Below are 19,376 nucleotides of genomic sequence, written 5' to 3'. Positions count from 1 at the left end.
CAAAGACCAAAACATTACAGTAAACTCACAGCAGTCAAAATCATGCGCAACAGAATGATATTTGTTATCTCCGTTAAATGGTAAACTCAATTAATACAAGACCAACTGGGTTAGATTCTTAACTCAATATGTTAACTTCCAGATGTGGAACTAACCAATTTGGTCTTGTAGTTTATGAGATATAATAATTACAAAACAGCCTAACAGCAGACCTCACAATTCAGACTTGCACTTCAGTTTTGTAAAATAATAAAAGTTAACTTTTACACGTCCAAAAATTACAAATTTGGACTCTTTAGAAACTAGACTCAACCTAGTATATTATAGCATCAGAAATCGCATCAAAACATGTAATTAACATCGAGTTACAGTCATCGAAACATGAATTAAATAATCTATCCAGCATCAGTTTTGACCTTTGATCACATTTAAATCGTTTGAGTAACCAAAACACCTCCAAAAAAACATGGTTGGGTTTTCTGAAAACTAGACTCAGAGTACTACCTTTTAGGCTTATAAATAGTCCAGTTTGGTTTCATATTTAACAAGTTACACCTCGTTCTAGTTTAACTATCTCTGCTGTCAAAAATCAGCAAGCACACAAATTCATCTAGCATGCATCCTAAGCATACAACACACCCCAAACATGCAACAAACATTGTAATCCATAAAAATCAGTAGTAAACCCTCTAGGGTTTACGAAAAATCAATGATATAACAATCTTTCACCGTTCAAAATCATACATGATCATTTAAATCAACAACCGAAGCATAATCAAGCATCATCTAATCCAAACAAAGCATATGAACACTTAACACATGATTTTCGAAAATTAGGGTTTATGTTTATACCATAAAAATGCAGAAACGAGCAAGAGGAAGGTGAGGGATGACTAGAAACAAGTGCGGAATGCTCCGATAATAAAAAACGAGGTCAAACGGAAGTGATATGGTGGTGGTGGTGGTTGCCGTCGCCAAGGAGGTGTGAGGAGGGGGGCGGGGGCGATCGTATATGGGGAGAGGGGAGGGAGATTAGGGATTTTATTATTATTTAATAATAATTATATTACACAATGGCCCCTCTACTTCTAGTTATTAAATTTCTAGCATAAAATAGACTTTTGCATCTTGAGTTAATGTTCTACATATAAATATCAAATAATACATAAACCTAACACATAATTATCAAATACTTATTGTTTTGATGTTTTTTGTTTGTTCACCAATGGTTTGAGTCAACTCGTTTGCGTTTCGGTGCAATCCCGAAAGACTACATGTGTAGTGATTGTCAAGCGCCATTTAAAACCCTAGTTTAAATGCAATGAGATGTGCGTTATAGTTCTAGTGATCTTAAGTTTGAATTGACAGAGTTTGGATTAACGGAGTTAACCTGAAATTGTCGAGTGTCACAATTTTCAATCACTTTTTCATTCCTTTCTTCAACATTCTCCTCTCTACACTCTACATTTACAATCTCATCATTCACATCATAGTCTTGTTCTCCAACATCAGACAAATCAGCTTCATAGTCAACATCCTCAACTCTCCTCTCTTCACTGTCAACCTCATCATCATATGCATTCAAGATAGATTTCAATCCATCCACAGTCTCATCAACTGTCTCCTTTATCACTTCCATATTCACAACATCAGTTGTAGTCACATTCATATTCTCCCCCTGTTTTGGGGCAGCTGAGGTCTTCTCAACCTCCTGCTCCAGGGCTTGAATTCTTAATCTTGCTTGGGCTAGCTAATCTAACAACATTACATTCTCCATTGTCACCTCCTCATTCCTTCTCCTCAACTCAGCATTTTCTTGCAATAGTTCCAGGTTCCTTTCAAAAATGTGATCAGTGTGAGGGGTTTGGGGTGGTGTAGAAAATATGTTATCAGTGATAGGGCTTTGGGTGGGTGAGGTTGTTGGAAATGTGTGCAAGTTTGATGGTAATTATTCAGGAATGTAAGGTTCATGTTCATGAATAGGTTGATGTTGAATGACTGGTTCTATAATTGGTTGGTTTGAGGTTTCTGTTTGGCTTGAAATGAATGGATTAGTGTGAATTGGGCTATTGGTTGGTGGTGTTGGTGGTGTTGGAGATGTATGAGTTGATGTTTCAGGCTGGTTCAAGGTTAAGGTTTGGGGTGGTGAATGAGTGGTTTGGTGTAATGGAGTTTGTGGTTGTGATGGTATGGGTTGGTCAATGGATAATGGTTGTTGTGGTGGTGATTGAGTGGTTTGTTCTGGTTCCTCAGTTTGCTCCCCCTGATCAAGTGCACCAATAATCATGGCTCCTCCAGCCCTTCCTTCATCTCCATCATCATCATTATCATCTCCATCATCCGAATCATTATCATTATCATCTTCTTCCCATCCTTCCTCCTCAAAATCAGGCACCGACATCACATCCAAGTCATGGTCCAACAGCCATGGCAAGATCTTAAACGGAATGTTTGAGTCAAATCTATTGGCAACACCCGGATTTCTGATTCTTCAATATGTGTTAGGATTCTGCAATAGGTGTGTAATGCCAATAATGGGTAGATCTTGTAATTCATGGTTAAAGATTATCTGTAGGAATCTTGGGTATTGCAGATCATCTTTGAGAAATTGATTGGCAAATCATATATAATGCCAACTGTGGCATTTGCTAAGTCATGACTTATCAGAGTCCATGAGCCCTTCCTTGGAGCAAATCCATGTATCACATGATGGATCAAGAATCTGTACAGCATAGGGAACATTCCCTTTTGAAATTGTCCATCTTTCACTATTCCCTGATAACCCGTCGTTTGCTCAAAAATTCTCATCAGGTGAGCAGTGTTGAAGTTTATATGGTTATGGACATCATCATTCAACCGCAAGCATCTTCTTATCATCCTTTCAGTTATGTGTATTTCTTGTCTTGCAACAGTTGCTTTGATTCTTTTCCCATTGATGTCATCAACAAGTTCTGCAGATCTCCAGAAATCAAGTGAATGATTTCTGTAGATGACAGGACATTCAGTAAAACCAAAACTGACATTCGATCGAGCCATCCATGTAATCATTCTTTCCACATGCTCGTTATCAGGTGTGACTTGTAACAGTGCACACATGTTGTGTTTTTGTTCGAAGGGATATTTAGGTTGAACTTCTTCTTCTGCCATATCTGAAAAACACAATCAAACATATTCAAAGCGAAATCAGTCATAAAGTTCACTACTTTAACTAATTTCAAGTTATAAAAAAAATGAAGAAGAAAGAGAGAAAAATCATCAAGAACCTGTTCTTCGACAAGTTTATAACCTAAACACAAAAACGGAGTTTTAGCAAGTAATATATAATCAAATCCCATAACCAACTAATAATGGTCGGAAAACAATGTATTATTGCTTACCGAGTCAGAATTAGTGGGCTGGTAAAGTTAGGGTTTGGTAATTTGGGTGAATTGTTAAGTCGGTTAGGTTTCTTTGTTCAATCAGTGGAAGGAGAGAGAGAGAGAGAGAGAGAGGGAAAAATACTGTGTAAAACTTCTCTCACTCCCTCTTATATACCTTTTAAATGTGGGTTTTAATTGTTTTTTGTCTTGTTGTGAGTTATTAGCTGTCAAAAGGTAATCAAATCCAAAAAGTTTTCATTTAAAATATCCAACTTCATAATAACAAACCTTGCTCGGTTTTACTTTTGCCAAGTCTACTCGGTATATTCCACTATCTCAAAGTTTACCCGCTAATATTTTAATAATAATTAGAATAGAATAGCGAAGGAAACTTACCCGATATACATGATTGCTTGAGAACTAAATCACAAGTTTAATATAATCAAGTATTGAGTATCAAATAAGTAAACATGCTAGGAATCAACTAAGATGCCCGTATATTTATTCATCTAATTATCATATCTTTCTTTGAAATTCATTTAATTACTAACTTTACCCGTAATTATAAATATTCACAATAATCATTCAAGTATACCTTGAACAAAGTTTACCCGACAAACTTTCAAAGCACAAAGTGTACTCGGAAAGTATTTTTGAAATTACCAAGTAGACTTTGGGAAATACTTGAGAAACTCAAGTGTACCTGAAATCTAAAGTGTGCCCGGAAACAAGGTTTGCCCGAAGAACACTTTGTAATTTCAAACATATTCAACAAAAATCATCAAGTATACTCAAAACGAAGAGTGTACCCAAGAATTAAAGTGTGCCCGGAGAAAGAGGTTTGCCAGGAAACACTTACATATTCACACAAATTATAAAGCATGCTTGAAAGACTAAAGTTAAGTTCACAAAGCTTGCTTGGAATAATATATGAAGCATATAGGATGCAAAGCTTGTTCGAAGCAAGAAATATTGTACACAAGTGTGCCCGAAAATATTTACTTGTTCAAACATGCTTGAAAAACACATTCACATGTTTAGACATGAAGTCCGCTCGGGAAATCAAGATGTGTAAATACTCTACCCAGAGAGTTTAAACACATCAAGGTTGCCCAGCAGACATAAACTTAGTACACAATAACTAAGTTTTCTCAGAAAGGTTATAAAACATTAAACCTTACCTGAAAATACTTATTCAAACAATTTGTGCCCGGGAAGGTTTGAAAGTATCAAACCTTGCCTGAAAACCATAAACTTAGTATAAAATGATAAGTCTACCCGGATAAGTTGCAAAACAGCAAACCTTACCCAAAAATACTTATTCAACCTATTTTAGGCAAAATGAAACACTTTTTGACTTAAATCACTTGTGAATAATATATTTCTTTTAAAGATCAATGTTTAAGAGCAAATGGTACATATAGAGATCAAATTTCAGTTATATTTCCTTTCAAAATAGTTTCTTCCTTTAACTGAAAAGATCTCTAGAATGGGATCATACTGACTAAGTTGCTTCTCAACACTTCATTCTCAGCTTTATTATATCATATAAGACAGGTTAACAGCAGGTGTAAATTTTTCCATGAATTTCATTGTTTAGGTGATATGTTTAAGGTTCATTAGTAGCATAAAGCATTAATGGTCAACATTGTGCTATGATGCCTCATATCTCTTCTCAAAGCTTATCAAGCTTTCCCCAGATCACCCCAATTTGACTCCAACCTCCTGTATTTGGTCAAAATTTGTAATTTTTTATGACAGAACTTATTGAGTCTTTTTGGAGTTTTTAATTTCAAACATATATAGAGGTTGAACGTTGGACATACTGTTAAATAACAAGCTTTTCATTCGAGACATGATAGGACTTATTTGAATGCCCCAATCTCTGTAGTTCTTGTATAAACCCTCTTGTTTGATAAAATATTTGAACCACTTATCAACTTTTAGTTGATTTATTCATTCTTCCCCTTGTTTTTGTTATTTTCTCAAATTTTCTTAAAGCATGTTCTTTGTCATATTTAAAATTGTATCATTTTTGGTTGACCAAATAAAAACAGTCTTGTGTATGACTGGGTAATCACTTTTCTGCCTATCATTTGGAGAGATTTATCTTAAGACATGCAAAGACAACTATGTATCTCCACATAAAGTTTAGCATATTCATTATGTTTATATCACCTTTACTTTTACATCATCATGAAAAGAAACCATACATGCTAATGACTTAACTAAAAGTTCTTTTAACCTATTAAATCCATGTGATTAGCATAAGTAGTCAGTGTACTATCATTTCCCATATCATATTCAATCACCCCACTTATTCTTAGCTTCAAGGTTAATTGCAATCCTGTTTGTCTGACAATTGTCAGCAGGACCAAACATACAAAAGTATATGTCCTTTAGGCTTAGAGGCAATGGCCTAGATTTAAGTGAAAGAACAAGTTACAGTTGCCCCAAATGCTTTCAGACTTTAGGTTAATGGCTATCCTTTGTTCTATAACATAGATGTAAGGACCAAACATATACAAGTATATGTCCCTCTGTCTTTAGCAAATGACATGATTTTAAGCAAAAGTAACTCTCTTGAGACTTTTCTTTGAAAATCCTTTTTGAGCTTCTATAAAACATGAACTGAATAATCTTATCATATCTCTGCACCATTAACAACTTGCTCATGTTTTGATCAAAATTTGTGATTATGCAAAATTTATTAGAAAATTCAGTTGATCATTTTAATTTTGACATAAAGACTTATTTTGACACAAACAGTTGTAACATATTCAAATCTTAATCATACATAACATTATCAGGACAAGCAGACAGTTCTAAAATTCAGAGTCTAACCTATCCTAATAACATCATGTGATCAGATAACACACATAATCAAACACATAAGTAAGATATCAGATAAGCACTTCATCAAGCAATTGACATCCTACTAGCTAACTGATAAGTAAACCTAAGCATCAAAAACATTCAATTTATCACAGATTGTCTGGTAAACACATATCAGTCAACTCAAGTAGTATCATATTCAAACATAATCAGAAGCAACATTCAGCATGACTTTTAATAGAATAATCAGTTTGCCCAGTCAAGCACACATCGTTAATCAGACTTCATCAGAGTTGATCATTCCCAGGGCTTTCAGGAGAAAGTTGAACCTGGTTCGATCAAGTGGTTTTGTGAATATGTAAGCCAAATATTCACTTATATCAACTCTGGTTACTTCAATCAAACCTTTTTCACTACAATCTTTTATGAAGTGATGTCTGATTTCAATGTGCTTGGTTTTAGAATGTTGCACTGGATTCTTAACAATAAAGGATGCAGCAGTATTATCAATGTAAATAGGGGTTTTAAGAAAATTCAAACCATAATCCAACATCTAATTTTGAATCCACAGGAGTTGTGCACATCAGGCAGATGCAGTAATGTATTCAGCTTCTGCAGTTGAGATTGAAACAGTTGTCTGCTACTTGCATTGCCATGACACCAATCTATCACCCAAAAATTGACATCCTCTTGAAGTTGACTTCCTATTTACATTGCACCCATCATAATCACTGTCTGTGTAGGCTATTTAATCAAAAGACTGGTTCTTTGGATACCAAATCCCCAAGTCAGGTATTCCCTTCAAATATCTAAAGATTCTCTTAACAGCATTCATGTGAGAGACTTTAGGACTTGACTGAAACCTTGCACATACACAAACTTCATACATGATATATGGTCTTGAAGCAGTCAGATACATCAGAGAGCCAATTTTTGCTCTGTATTCATGTTCATCTACTGACTCCCCCTTTTCATCAGCTATCATCTTTTCTTTTGAATCCATAAGAGTTTAAGCAGTCTTTAAATCATTACACTTGAACTTGTCAAGTATGTCTTGAACAAATTTATACTGATAAATGAAAATTCCATCAGTCTTTTGTTGAACTTGTAAGCCAAAGAAGAAGGTCATCTCTCCCATTGAACTCATGCTATACTTGGATTTCATTACTTCTTCAAACTCCATACACATTCTTTCATTAGTTGACCCAACGATAATATCATCAACATAGACTTGCAGAAGGAGCAAATCACTTCCTTGTCTTTTGTAGAAGAGTGTCTTGTCAATAGCTCCGCTTTGGAAACCATCTTCAAGCAGATGGTTTGATAACTCATCATACCAGGCTCTTGGATCCTGATGTAATACATATAGGGCTTTATTCAACTTATATACCCTGTTTGGATACACTGGATCCTCAAATCCTGGAGGTTGAGCAACATAAACCTCCTCTTCTATTTTGCCATTCAGAAAGGCAGATTTAACATCCAATTGGAACACCTTAATGTTCTTTGAGGCAGCATATGCAAGAAAGATCCTGATAGCTTCAAGTCTTGCAACAGGTGCAAAGACTTCCTCAAATTCAATTCCTTCTTCTTGAAGGCATCCCAATGCCACAAGTCTTGCCTTGTTCTTGATTATAATACCCCTCTCATCCCTTTTATTTCTAAACACCCATTTTGTGCCAATGGCATGTCTGCTTCTTGGTCTGTCCACAAGTTCCCAAACTTGTAAGTCTCTAAATTGAGTAAACTCTTCCGGCATTGCTTGTACCCAACTATTGTCTCTAAGTGCTTGAACAATATTCTCTGGTTCTGTTTGAGACAGAAAGAATGAATATAGTCAAATGTTTGCAGTTTCAGAATGACTTCTAGTGACCCTCTCATGTATATTTCCAATGATGTGTTCAGCAGGATGATTCTTTTCAACATATGGGGTTTAAATAATCATATTTGTAGACACATTTGTGTCCAGATTTGATTCATTGAGTTCAGGATCTTCAATGATCAAATCAGATGTTTCCATCTCAGCTTCAGGTGCTTCCTCATTACGTTGTCTTGAAGTACTTGCACCTCTATTTTCCAAATCCAATATTTCAAATAAGTCTTGAAATCTTGAAGCTGTGTTTGTTTCTTCTTCAGTGGCTTGATTGCTTATGTTTACCTCATTTTGAAGTTGATCAGGGTGCACATTCTGATTATCTTGCACTTCCTATCCTTGATCTTGTTCTTGATTGTTTTCTTGTATATTCTCTTCAACTTCTCTTGAGGAATTCTTAATGAATGTATATTCCTTTTCTTTACTAGCAATCTTCTTCCACAACTTTTCCAAATCTAGTGCTTTCTTACTAGAGTCATCAATTGAACTAGTCTTGTAAAAGGATTCATCAAAGTCTTCAGAGTAAATCTTGAAGGACTTGATCAATTTTACCAAATCAAATAACCATGATACACCATCAACTGTATTGAATTGGTTTTCATTTAAAACTATCTCAGAGGATTCAATTACAACCAAATAGTCTTTCACATACACTCTGTAGGCCTTGAACTGTATAGAATAGCCTACAAAGAAAGAATCTAAGGATTTGGATTGAAACTTGTTCAGGTAATCGTTTGTGTTTAACAATGAACATTTGCATCCAAAAGCTTTGAAAAACTTGATATAAGGTTTTCTATTGTTGAATATTTCATATGGAGTCCTGTTGTGACTTTTGTTTATTAGAACCCTGTTCTAAACATAACATGCTGTGTTAATAGCTTCTGCCTAGAATGTGACAGGTAAATTTGCATCAGCAAGCATAGTTCTAGCGGCTTCAATGAGCGTTTTATTTCTTCTTTCAGCTACACCATTTTGTTCAGGAGTTCTTGGAGCTGAGAATTGTTGTAGTATTCCTTTGTTGTTGCAAAATTCTTCAGTAACTCCATTCTTGAATTCAGTTCCATTGTCACTTCTTAACACTTTAACCCTTTTATCTAATTTGTTTTCAATTTTGTTGACACAGTTCATAATATACTCAACAGCCTCATCTTTGGTACTTAGGAAATAAACACAAGTATATCTTGAATAGTCATCAATGATCACAAGACAATATCTTTTCTTTCCAATACTTGGTACACTCATAGGACCAAAGAGATCCATGTGGAGCATCTCAAGTGCTTGATCAATTGAGTTGATGAGTTTAGTCTTATGAGAAGACTTGTGCTGCTTTCCCTTTTGGCATGAGACACAAGTGTTATCAAGTTTGATTTCTCTTGTGGGTAAGCCAATGACATGATCACCCTAGACCAACTTATTCATGTTCTTGAGGTTAACATGGCACAGTTTCCTATGCCACAACTTTGATTCATTTTTCAGTGGCCTTAGAAACAAAACAAGTTCCACCCCTTGAAATAGCTTCCTTCATGTTAAGTTCATAGAGATTGCCATTTCTTGGAGCTATCATCATGATCATGTCAGGTGGTATAACATATTCAGGTCTCAAAATGAAACAATGTGAATCATCAAAGCCAACTTTACAACCCTTATCACACATTTGTGATATACTTAATAGGTTATATTGATGACCTTCCACATAAAAGACATTATCAAAGGTGACTTTTCCATTTGTCAATATTCCTTTTCCAACTATCTTTCCACCATTTTCATCACTACCAAATGCCACCGGTACTTCAAACTTTTCTTCTTAATTGACAAGTGATATTTTGTCACAGGTCATGTGCCTAGAGCAACCACTGTCCAAGTACCATACATCATTCACTTCAGTGGACTGCTCCAACACAAATAGAGAAAAATGATCAGTTTGATGATGAAGTGCCAGAAATTTCATCTTGCAGATCGTCAATTTCAATTTCATTGGCAGCATTGAAAGTGAGTGTTGTTGGTTCAGGGTCTTCATGAGTGACTTCATGTGATCTGAATCATATGTTTCATATCCACACTCTCCTGGAGTCTTCACATATGAAGTTGCAGTTTCACATTCAGATGCTTCATTGTCACATTCTTGAACAACATAGTCTTTCACATTTGTAGACGCTTCTACATCCATAATTACTTCTTTCTTGATTTCAACCTTAGGTTTCTAAAGGAATCCTTCAGGTTCATGGCCATTTTTCAGCAAGAACTTCTCATCACCAGTTAGGTCAGTTGGTTTTCTTCTTGCAAAGATACCTCTAAGTTTCTCCTTTTCACTGCTTGGTGATCCATGAGAGCTTTCAGATTTAACTGATTGTGTATCCCTTTTTGGAATGATTCTCAAAGGTTGGAAGTTCTTTTCCTTTTCATATTCATTCTTCTTGGGAGACTTTCTTCTTCTTTCTTGCTTTTCAGCTTGATTCTTAAGTCTCTCATCACCTTTCTTTTCCTTGTTCCCTTTTCCCATATATTCTTCACACTTCTGTTGAATGGTGGTGGAACTGCTTTGTACTTTTCTTTCTCATTCACTTGGTTTAGAATACCACAGATGTTTCCTGTGGAGACTAAGTTCTTCAAGAAATCATTTTCAATCTTCAGCTTTGTATTCTGAACCTTTTCTTCAACAATCATATTTTTCAACCCTTCTATTTCAGTTGTGAACCTTGTCTGAGCTCTGTAACTGCTTACACAGTCATCTTCTAAACTTTTCATCCTCTCTTCATTCATTAGTTCACTTGCCTCATACCCATTAATGATGCTTTGCTTCTTGAAAAACTCACTTTCAAGCTTGCCTACTTTTGTTTTCAATTCATTGATAACTTCATTTAAATCAATAGTAGGAGCAGAGTGTACCTGAGATGAAGATCCAACATCTTTCTCAATCAAGGCCATGAATGCCACATTTTCAGCTTTGATGTCATCTTCATGATTGCTCCAGTCAAAGTCACCATCTTGTTGTGCTGCAACAGCTACATTTCCTTGATTTCTTGGTTGAGTTTGATTGGGTCTGTTGAGGTTGTTTTGAACAGCTTGAGGGTTTTGATTTCTTTGATAGTTTTGATTCTGAGGAGCAGCTTGCTGATTATACACTTGTGGTGGTTGAAAATTGTTGAAGTTGGAATTATTTTTATTGTTGAAATTGTTCCTGTTCTGATATTGCATTTGGTTTCTGGGCTGTTGATTTTGAAATTGGTTGGTTTGAAAGTTTCTGGGCTGATTACATTCCCTTGCAAAATGCCCAGGGTTTTGGAAGTTATAACATATAGCCTTTGACTTGTCAAAACCAATTCTTTTATTTGGTCTAGAGACTAATGATCTACCCGTTCTGTTGAACAATCTCTTGCTTCTTAGTCCCAACATGGCTGCTTGCCATTTCAAATCCATATCCTCCAAATCATCAGCATCTATCTGTTCAAGATCATCTTGGATCACACTTGTATGAATCATGTTCTTTGCCACAAATGCATTGTATGAGTCTGTGAACATTGAGAAAGAGCTTGAGTGTCACATTGTTGACTCTTGTTTCCACTTCTCAGAGGAACATGTCCTGCTGTTAGAGGCAGTATCATTTTCTTCAATCAGTTGGACATTGAACCTTGCTTGACTTCCATGTTGACTTGAACTTCCAGCAAAAAATGGTTTAGGAGTGTCTGCATTGTGTTCATTTGGTTCTTCAATAATGGGAATTTGTTGTTGATTCTTAGTAGTCAAATTTCCCATTTGTGCAATTAGAGCATTAGACAGATTGAAACATGGCTTTTCTTCATTGATCATTTCATTTTCAATCATCTCTAGCTCAGCTGCTTGAAGAAAACACACTATATCATCTAATTTCAAGTCATTGAAATTTGGCTTTTGCATAATAAATTTGCATGCAGTATACCACTCCTTTGGCATATAAGTCAGTAATTTGGTGTTTAAGTCAAAGTCAGTCATCACATAATCAGTGGTTCGAAGATCATTCACAATAGCCAGAAATCTTTCAAGGATTGATTTTAGTCTTTCTCCATCCTTGTACTTGAATCTTTCAAGTTGTTGTTTGAGTCGTTGTTTCTTGATATTCTTGAGTTCAGTGTTGCCTTCAAACATCTCAAGGATTGCATCATACATTGCCTTAGCGGTGGCATGATGTGCAACCTTGGTTAGAATCTCCCAAGACAGACCTAGCTTGATCATAGCCAAGGCTCTGTCATCAACTTTTCTCATTCTCTCACGCATAGCTGCAGTGACTACTAGATTTGCACCCTCCGTGGTGTCTTGTGGTCCATTCCTAATCGAGTTCCACATATCCACATCGTTATAGCACACTGCTGCCTCAAACAAGACTTTACATGTTGAGAAATTTTCATGTCCATACAATCTAGGAATCTTGTTAGTAGACACTTCCTGTTCTTCGTAACCAGACATTTTGAAAATTCAAAATCAGTTTCTTTGTAAAAACAGAGTTTTCTTAAAATTATCAGATCTGAAAACCGGTTGTACAGATCTGACTAATCTGGTGCCGCTAGAACAAGATTTAGAGATAAAGATTAATTTTTTGAAGGAAATAAGGAAGAGAAAACACCAATTGATTGTAGATCTGGAAGAAAAATGAAAAACAGAGCTGCTGACGTCACTTTTTCAATGGAACAGTGGTCTGCATTCGTCATCTTTATTCAAATCTTCAATCAACAACAACAATCTTACTAAAATAGCAACAACAAGCTCTGATATCACTTTTCAGGTCCCCGATTTCTGGTAGATCTTACTCAAATCATGTCATAACTCACACAAATAAATGTTTCGACAAGCGAGTTAACGACGGGTTGCTATATTTAGGAAGATAACCGTTTCTTTAATGCGGAAACAATAAAAAACATACGGTTGCTAAATCAATATTCAAAAGTAACTAACACAAACAATATTCACTCAAAATATTTCCATTTATATAATATTAATCATACAAACGATAATCGATTTAGGGTTTCTTGAAGGAAGGTTATCCGTACGGATCCTAAGATAGCCGTCACCCTTAATAATATTCTCTCTTATTCAAAAGGTGTAAATGCTGAAGTTCGTTAGGCGGCGTGCCCTAAAACATTCTATTTATAGGCCTGCCACCCTAGGACAGGTGTCATTCCTTATTGAAACCCCAAACGTAAATACATATTCAAAATTACATATTCAAAACCATTCTAAGTGTAAAACAAGTCTTCCGGGTATGCTCTATTGCATTAATATTCTCTGGGTAGGCTTGGTAACATTCAAGTGTGCTTGGGAACAGTTCTTCGGGTATGCTTTACTTAAGAAGTTATTTCACAAAAGAAATAACTCACCGGGTAGACTTCAGTCTTCTTGATATTATCAGACTTTGCCCGACGATATCCAACGAGCAACCTTGTTTTTCAATGGTCCCTTCAACTCTTTACTAGAAAACAGCTTATTTGCAAAGTGTGCTTGGTGGCACTGTTCCTTGCTTGGAGTTGAACCTTGCCCGATGATACTTAAGATATATCATTATTCATCAAGCTTACACGGACCATGGTTTTATTAAGAATACCTTGCCCGGTCTTCTAATCACTTGGCTTATAAGCTAGGTTAGCCAAAAGGTTACTCGGAGATAAACCTTACTCGGCTATGAAGAACAGACTTGCTTGACAAAGTGATCCTTGCCTGGGTATATACTAACTAGTAAACCTTACTCGGTAATACACTACTTAGTGAACCTTGCTCGGATATTCACTTAAGAAGACTTCATGAAGGTAACCTTGCCCGATAGGCAAGGTTATCTTTGACTCAACAATTATCCAATCGAACTACATCTCCTCTCAAACCCCTTCGCTTCAAATCATCTTCTTCTAAATCTTCTTCTTCATATTCAACAACAACAACAGCCTCAACTTATGTCTTTGTTCTAGCACCCGTCTCTCTAGGCCACGCTACACGACCCCACTTTCATATTCTACACCAGGTAATTGCAACAACCTCCTAAACCTAAACCTACTTCTTCATCTTATTATTATTACTATTATTCAATTCAGTTACAAGTCTTATTTTTTATCGGTGGTAGTTAGTTAACACTAGTATTCATTCCAATTGGATATTTCTGTTATTGGATGGATTCAAAATCAAAGGGAGTGATGCTTAATTGGATGCATAATCATGGACTCTGTTATACTATTCAAACATCATTTTATGAGCTGCAAGTAGTATTTACCCCAATTCTACATACAACAACACTTCACACTCTAAAAACTCAAACAATAATATTCTTTCTAAAAGGCAACAATCCCATTATAGAACGACGGAGTCTGAACAATTGTGTCAAAGCTATAAACAGGTTCAACCCGGTTAACCTCATTTATGATACGAATAGACACATTTTTATTGTGTTAAATAGGTTAACATGTCGACATGGCACATTTATGTCGGCGTTGCTTCATAATATATTAGTATATTGTAGTTACATTGGATTGGTTTGTATCTTTTGGCGACTGTTGTTTAGTCGTGTTAATTGTGTCTTTTTCCCTTAATTGTGTTAAACTTGTTGTGCCGATCATGTTATTGAACTGGTCAAATTTAATCTGTTAAGCGTATGGTCTTATTCATGTTATCAAACTGATCACCTTTTAATAGCGTTAAACGTGTCGTGTTGTGTAACCCGATTATTAAACATATCCATGTTAGCGTTTATGAAAATGACGTGTTCAGTTAAACGTGTTCGGGTTCACTAGTTGTGTTAAACATGTCGTGTTATAATGGATAGATATTACGAAATATCATGTTATGATCAACGTTAATCTTGCAGGAGGTAAACAATTGATCAAACCTCGTTTACTTAGACAATGCAGCAACCTCACAGAAGCCATCAGCTGTTATAGATGCTCTTAACAACTATTATAGATCATATAACTCAAACGAGCATCGGGGAATTCATTTCTTAAGGTATGCTATTTAACACACCAATTCACTCTCACCATCTCATCAACAATCATGTATAATAATTTTATTTAAACACTAGTGCATGGGCAAGGGATGAGTATGAAATGGAAAGAAAGAAGGTCGCGGCTTTTGTAAACGCGCCAGAATCTAGTGAAATCGTCTTCACGAGAAATGCTACTGAAGCTATCAACCTTGTAGCTTTTTCATGGGGACTTTCTAATTTAAAAGCCGGTGATGAGGAGCGTTTTTTTTATTTTAAAATTCTTGAATAAAAACTTTAATATTCTTATAGTCGGATTTATTATCAATACCTGCAGATAATTGTTACAATTGCTGAACATCATAGTGCCATTGTTCCATGGCAAATTCTCTTTGAGAAAACTGGCGCAGTTTTGAAGTTTGTTAGTTTAACAGAAGATGAATTACCGAATACCAAAATACTACAAGATTTGCTTTCCAAAAGGACTAAACTAGTGGTGGTTCATCATGTCTCAAACATGCTTGGTATGCATAAGTTACATGCATCGTCTTTGACCAATTTTGGTTGCAAAAGTTTTTATCTGTGTGATGTAGATGCCATGATTTTTTAAAATTTTATGTATCTTAGGTTCTTCAAATTAAGAATATTGCTCAATGGGCACATGATGTTGGGGCAAGAATACTGGTGAATGCTTGTCAAAGTGTACCACATATGGTTGTTGATGTCCAAGATCTTGGCGCTGATTTTCTTGTTGCTTCTTCTCATAAGGTGAGTTAGTTTCACTAAAGGTTGATCCCAGCTATAGTTGTGCATAGTTCTGTTTGTGTCAGTTGTTGGCTAAAACCGCTCGGTTTTGGATTGGGTTAAGTTCGGTTACGGTTTTGCCATTTGGACTTGAATTTTTGGGCCTAAAAGAAAATGTGGCACAAAATAATGAATTTGGGCCTAAATATTTTTGGAAATTGACGGTTACTTGATTATTATGCATTTGGGCTATAATATTAGGATTACACTATTTATTAAACTCTAAATTATTGATATTAAAAATTTAAAACGTAAATTCATACATTCGGTTCAATATTTTGGTCTCTATTACATGCATAACCGTATCTGAACAGAACATTTGGATTTTACAAAAATATAAAACCAAATCGTCTGTTTTTGTTAGGGTTTGGTTATTTTGGTTCGTTTTTTTTGGTTTCATGCACACCCCTTCCCAGTCACTTTTTTTCTAAAGTTTTAATTTTTATATGCAACTAGTGTGCCATACATGTTTATACTATTTCAATAATAATTTAATTATTTAATAAAATGGTTTTGATTGAAAATGCACCGGTTGAGTTTCAACATACCAAATATCTTTAGCTATTATTTATTTTATTTTACCATTTGGTCTGTTAGAGATACAACATAACATGAATCGACATGTTCATAAATAAACGGGCTTAAAATGGCCACTTGTAAAACATACTTATTCGATTCTTATGAATTGAGGGATAAACAAGCTTCAGATGTGTGGGCCTAGAGGCGTTGGTTTCTTATATGGAAAGAGTGAACTATTGGCTTCTATGCCTCCATTCTTAGGTGAGTCAACTTTATATAAACAAACATCAACCACTTATAATACATAACTCTAATCATACAATGTTTGAGTGCGGTTTTATGGTTGATATTACAGGTGGTGGGGAAATGATTTCTGACGTTTTCCTAGACCATTCTACTTATGCTGACCTTCCATCCAGGTTGGCCGACTCGATCTATTATATTTATAACCTTGTTACAAACTTTGACCCTTGAGGTCAAAATCGTTATAAATTCCTTTTGCATCAACCATCCACATGGGCCCACCTGAACTTTGATCCTTGCATCTTGAATTCATAGTTGTGGTGTTTCAGATTTGAGGCTGGAATGCATGCGATTGGGGAAGCTAATGGCTTAGGAACAACAATTGATTATCTTTCTCAAATTGGCATGCAAAAGATTCATGATTTTGAGGTTATTTTCATCTGTTCCATTCTTGCTTTGATATTCATCATCTTTGTCTTTATACATCAAAATAACTTAGTTTTCAAATTTCAATCTATTTTAACTAGTATTGCCGAAGTTTGGTAAAAATGGGTGGTCGGATCGGGTCAGTTAACGAGCCAAAACTTGTAAACACTTGGAGCATATGGATGCAGAATCAAGTGGGAGTTCACCGACACAAGTGCATGTTCTTTTGGGTCCCTTAGGAGAGACTTTTTGACACACTTGTCTTCGGTCAACAAGTGTGGTCAATATTAGGAGGCTATGGTTATGAACTTGTGGTTGTGTATATTTTATGCTTGCATGGTTGACTTAATTATTATTTGCAATATGGTTTGCTTAACAACTTAAAATCAACAAGCATAAAATTGGTTCCTTAGAAATCGTTAGGTAATAAAAATTGGTTTTATTAATAACTAATGATTTTATAATAAAAATGGGTTTTATTAATTGGAACTTTGAAAATGGGTTTTTTCAACTAAGTACCATACATTTGAATGCATGCAAATGAAAGGTACAATAAATAGTTTTGGTTCAGTTCAAAAGGGTCCTTTTTTAAAGCGGGTTTAGGTCAAAACAGGGGTTGACCAAATGGTCTTGGGTTGAAACGGGTCTTTTAGAAAAAAAAAATGGGTTCTTTTTGAAAATCTGTATTTGGTTTAGGTCAAAGGGTGCACTTACTATACGCTAATGCCTTAACGTACAGTAGGTACGCGAGACGATCAAAGGTAAAAACCTGAAACGCTCAGAAAACACTCACAAAACTTAAACGTTCGGAAAACGCTCAGTAAACGCTCTAAAACGGTCTTCGTGAAAAAAGTGAAAAATTGACTGACCAACCATCCAAAACTGTTTTTTTCGTTGAACCAATGATTGATTGGATATATATTGACGATTCCGAGATGTTTGAATGTGATTTCATGGATCGATTCATGAAAAAATGGATTCGCGTACATAATGTACGTTAAGGCATTATTGTAATAGTTCTTTTCTCTAGGTCAAAACAGGTTTTGACCAAAATGGACTCAAGTTGAAACATGGTCGCTTTAGAAGAAAAAAAGAAATGGGTCCCTTTTGAAAATCCTAATTTGGTGCAGATCATATCGGGCTTTGACAAAAAGCGGCTGCTTGGTATTTTGGAAAAAAAATGGGTCCCGTTTAAAATGGTAGTTTAGTTCAGGCCAAAATGGGTTTTAACTAAAATGTGCTCAAGTTGAAACGGGTCAGCTTTTGAAAAACTAACAAAATGGGTCCACCGGCTAAATTTTTTTTGTGATGGGGGAAGACAATTGTGGTGGGTGGTGTTGGCCCAATTTATAGTTTACGTGGACCCAATCAATCCATTTAGTAAACAAAAATTACCCAGATCAATCAATTTTATGCAATGATCGCAAGGTGTAATTTTACCTTAAATCATCATTTAATATTGTTATTTACAGGTAGAGCTGGCTAATTACCTTTATGAAAACCTTCACGCGATTCCCGGTGTTCGTATCTATGGACCGGCCCCTTCACAGAAGGTCCATCGTGCTGCTCTATGTACCTTCAATGTTGAGGGCCTTCATCCCACAGATATAGCCACTTTTCTTGATCAACAGATAACCAACCAATAATAACAGCTTTAACCTTAACATGAAACCAAACACTCAGATGTAGTGATGACCTTGTTTTTTTTGGTACAGCATGGAGTAGCGATTAGATTTGGGCACCACTGTGCGCAACCACTTCATCGGCACCTAGGAATTAATGAAGAATTAGAATATTGAATCAAAGATGAACTACAGACGAATCATTATAACGAATCAATGACGAATTAGAATAACGAATCAATGACGAATTACAATAACGAATCAAAGACGAATTACTGACGAATCGTTATAATGAATCAATAACGAATTAGAATAACGAATCAATGGCGAATTACTGACAAATCATTATAACGAATTAATGACGAATCCGTGATGACAGTGTAACACGAATTGAGAACAGTAACACGAATTTGCTACAGTTACTAACAAATCAGGTTGTTATTCAGTTGTAACAAACTTGCCATGCGACACGAATCTGTTTAAAGACTGATAACGAACTAGTACACTTATATAACGAATTAACTATAACGAATTACTACCATCTTCAAATCTTCAAACATTCAAGTAGGATTTCCATAAATCCGGAAAATTTCCAGATTAGAAATCAACCAAAACTAAACTTAAAACTCTGTAATACAACCTCAATTTGGCACCAAAATGGCCAAATCAAACTCCATATTACTCGTAATCAATTCACGAACACAGTGAAACATATCCTGTACACATTAAACAACAAAACAATTACCAATTATCTCGAAAAT

General features: G+C 35.5%; 1 pseudogene; it reads left to right on the top strand.

The window, feature by feature from the left end:
* The first annotated feature begins 12,877 nt into the window (after nt 1-12,877).
* LOC143600573 (cysteine desulfurase 1, chloroplastic-like) lies at nt 12,878-18,792 on the top strand (annotated as a pseudogene).
* Nucleotides 18,793-19,376: the final 584 nt, after the last annotated feature.

The sequence above is a fragment of the Bidens hawaiensis genome, unplaced genomic scaffold, assembly GCF_021521415.1.
Source record: "Bidens hawaiensis isolate Kalapana, Puna unplaced genomic scaffold, B.hawaiensis_p1.1 tig00054334_1, whole genome shotgun sequence".
Taxonomy (NCBI): Eukaryota; Viridiplantae; Streptophyta; class Magnoliopsida; order Asterales; family Asteraceae; genus Bidens; species Bidens hawaiensis.
The sequence above is the reverse complement of the archived record's forward strand: the minus strand, read 5'-3'. Positions and strand labels throughout refer to the sequence as shown.